Source organism: Rhagoletis zephyria, unplaced genomic scaffold, assembly GCF_001687245.7.
Source record: "Rhagoletis zephyria isolate East Lansing unplaced genomic scaffold, Rhagoletis_zephyria_1.1 Rzeph_scaffold_01748, whole genome shotgun sequence".
NCBI lineage: Eukaryota > Metazoa > Arthropoda > Insecta > Diptera > Tephritidae > Rhagoletis > Rhagoletis zephyria.
The window spans coordinates 60,111-63,883 of NW_016158832.1; the positions used below are offsets into that span (position 1 = coordinate 60,111).

Sequence of the window (3,773 nt, forward strand, 5' to 3'; positions counted from 1 at the left end):
ACCGAAAGAGAGGGTTAAGTTGACCGGTTGTCCATTTTTTTTAGACACATGTTTTTATAAGAGATTCGGATTCTGTGGATAAAAATACGTAACTTCTATTTGAAACTGTTTTCTCGGAAGTGCTTTTTTCAACCTCTAAATGACGTTCGAACTTCAACTTCTCCTGGACTTCGTAAATGGGGGAAAATGTGTTTATTAGAAAACGAAAAATATGAATTGCCAAGGCTCTATCTTTTGGTCGTATTACCGACTTCCGCTTTCAAAGTTATGTATTTTTGTTCGCAGAATCCGAATCTGTGGTAAAAGTATGTATGTCCTTTTAAAAAAATGGATTTCCGGTCAGTTTAACCTACTTTCGGTTGAAACCGGAAGTCGGTAATACGAAGAACCGAAAAAGAGTTGCGGAAGAACCGAAACTGGATTCCAAAAGATTCGAAAAACGGTTCCAAAAGAATTAGAAAATGATCTCAAAATAACAGAAAAAATAAGATGACATTTTTGGATACAAAATATGAACAAAAAGGGAAATCGTTTTCTGAACGTTTCCGGATACGAAAAATTTATGAAAACCGCACTGTCGCCAAAAAGCATGATTCAATAATATCAGTTTTCTCGTTTCCTCTTGACAAAAGGGAGAATCAAAACTCTAATGTCACTAGTGAGCATGCCGTTGAAGGCCTGTTGGTAAGCTGACGGGTCCAGAGGTTGTTTGATGAACCTCTGGACTTCGTCCGTCAGTTCGTAGAGATGCCTCCGAACGTGTCTTGGCGAGGGCTCTTCTGCAAGCATATTTTTTTGCATGCATTTTTTTGATGTGGCATTTTAGGCGACAAACCGTCAAATAGCTGAAAAAGAAAACACAAAAACAAAATAATTCCGCTTTGGCTTAAATTGACGTGTTGAGTAATTATTCATGATATCTTATGGTAAGTTAAATTAAATTAAGTCTAGACTAACTTGGCTTCTACGGGGCTATTAATTTAAAAATTCTGAGTAACCCTGTTTCATTAGGGTGTGTGAATACCATTCACAAATTTTCTATTCTTCTTCTTATCCAGCGGCAAGTACTTTTTACGATGCCCTGTCATCGGTTCGATTGTGAGCTATCAGTTTCGTTTTTTTCTCTGATGTGTGCGAGTGATTGCTACGGCGGATTGGCAACATAATTTTTAAATTTGTGAATTTTATGTTACAACCACCCAATGGAACAATAAATCTTTGTGCAATAGATTTGGTGTTGGACTGAAATTGATAAGAGGAAAAACAGCATATAAAATCTATGCCTAGTGTATTTGCAGCTTATGGGCGTGTGAACAGCCAACCTGCCTTCGTTTTTGTTAGTGCGTATGTGTGTGTTTGCATGGACTTTAAAGTTAATGAAAAGCAGTAAATTCATTTGAATGCAGTAATTGCGGATGTTTCGCAATATAATTGAAAGTAAAATCCAAAGTCGATAAACATTTGTTCTGTGGAAAATATATGTAGTTATCAATTTTAATACTAATTCGACAAGCAATTGCATTTGGAATTCAAGTGGGAGGGGAAGTAGTATTCCGGGACAGCCGATAGAAAAGTAGTGTAAAGAGGTAGAGCAGTAACCAGCGCATAAGTACATTTTTGAGTTCAAGGGTTGCCAAACTAAGGTATACAGGATTGATGTAATCAATTAGATTTTCTATAAAATTTATTTATTTCGCGAGAAAAGCCATTTTATTTTGGTGAAAAGAATTTTCAGAAATAACTGAGTTCAGGTTTACAAACTTTGCAGTACAATTTTCCTATATGGCCGATTGTTAAAGGGACGTTTGACTAAGGGTCAGGTGGAGAGGCACCTCCCACTCCCCATTTTAGAAATGCCCCCTCTAATACTACCACGCACATAAATACAGCCGGGAAGCTTGGGACCCNCTTTCGAGTTCAAGGGTTGCCAAAGTAAGGTATACAGGATTGATGTAATCAATTATTAGATTTTCTATAAAATTTATTTATTTCGCGAGAAAAGCCATTTTATTTTGGGGAAAAGAATTTTCAGAAATAACTGAGTTCAGGTTTACAAACTTTGCAGTACAATTTTCCTATATGGCCGATTGTTAAAGGGACGTTTGACTAAGGGTGAGGCGGAGTGGCACCTCCCACTCCCCATTTTAGACAAGCCCCCTCTAATACTACCACGCACATAAATACAGCCGGGAAGCTTGGGACCCGGGGAGGGGCCTTAGAAAAATTGCCACAAATGATAATTTTCACTTGCGTTTTCCCGCTTGAAAAAGGCTACCCTCTTCTGGGCAATACCCCTCTTCTGGGCAATACAGAAAATAGAATTCTACTTAGTAAGGGTTTTAACCCTCAGCTCGGCCGAAGGCAGCCTACGCAGAAAGGAATTCTACGAAAAAATACTGTGGTTGCAATTGAAAATTGTGACTTTTTGCCATATTTCTAAGGGCTCTCTAGGGCAATGTTTTCGTATTCTCTTGGATATACATATGTAATGAAGTTTCTGTGGCTTTTTCGGTAATAGCAAATTTGTGTTTCACTGGATAAAATTTAATAAAAATGCAATGAATAGTTCGGACATTTAAGAAGCGGTGCATTTTTAGTTTTCCTTGCCTTTTACATCAAAAAGTAACGCTTAATAAGAAACTAGTAATGTATATATATAAATGTTGCTCAACATCATTGGCTAAGATTTGTTTAAGTTTCTAAACACTGCTGTAATTCATAAATATTGTATTATTATAGATATTTCAAGTGTTCAATTGTAAAGAGATACATAAATGTATTATAATAATTGGCTTATCAAAAATAACCCTACAAAAAGTTAACTGTTACTTAAGTTCAGCATAGAAAATTCTTAACATTTACATACATACTTACATACATATGTACATACTATATGTATATACATATTCGTTAAATTAGCAAAAATAAAATAAAAACGGATTAACAATAAACGACGACGAATACACAACGACAACGGCGGCAACTAACATCTTGCAAGCGACCAATATCAATTTCCGCTTACGTCGGTGAAAAACTAATCAATGAGGTAAGTAAGAGTTTACAACTTCAAAAAGCAAAAACAAGAAATAAATATAAATAGCTCCCCTGTTAACAATTCTTATCATTTCATACATTTACATCTGTACGCATAGTAATAAAATTGGAGAAAGTTTCACTCTTTCCTAAATGTTTTACATATGGCCGATTCCAGCGAAGATAGATCGATCGAGATATTTTGAAAAACCGTATTTATGCTCTGATTTGCTTCACATTTGNGTCTACCGCAAAAAATTAAAGTCCTTGTAGGCCGATTTGGCTGCTTTTTATAATACATACTGTTATGTAAGCAGAGCCATTTTTGCCAAAAATAGCCTCGTTAGGTGGCGTCAGGGTCGAGATATTTTGAAAAACCGTATTTATGCTCTGATTTGCTTCACATTTGGCATGCTTAGTTGAAAATAAGATGTCAAAATAAAAAGAATATTCGACATAAAATGCGTTTTTCTTCCCGTTCACAATTCTAATCGTAATTTTAGTAACGCAACGTCATGTAACGTCACGCCAGATACTTCAGCTGATTAAACAAAAAGCAGAAAAGAGTTTTGCAACTCAAGAGTTTTTGCTCAAGTTAAAATCCATTTGTTTTTCGTAACGTCACGCCATCGCTTATGTTTACTAATACCACGACAGTCGGGTCTACGTAACCGGACGACCCAGATTTATATCTGGCCAAGGACTGTCACTCCAGCAACACTCCCCAAAAACCCTTTGGG

At 36.3% G+C, this 3,773-nt stretch overlaps 1 long non-coding RNA gene across 3 annotated transcripts; it reads left to right on the forward strand.

Moving 5' to 3' along the window:
* The first annotated feature begins 1,080 nt into the window (after positions 1-1,080).
* On the forward strand, positions 1,081-3,046 carry LOC108365015 (uncharacterized). 3 transcript variants are annotated; one of them, XR_001847864.1, is made up of 2 exons: positions 1,081-1,643; positions 2,740-3,046. It is a non-coding gene; the product is annotated as an uncharacterized LOC108365015 (long non-coding RNA). The 3 variants fall into 3 exon arrangements; XR_001847866.1 differs by having other exon boundaries at positions 1,081-1,586; XR_001847865.1 differs by having other exon boundaries at positions 1,087-1,437.
* Positions 3,047-3,773: the final 727 nt, after the last annotated feature.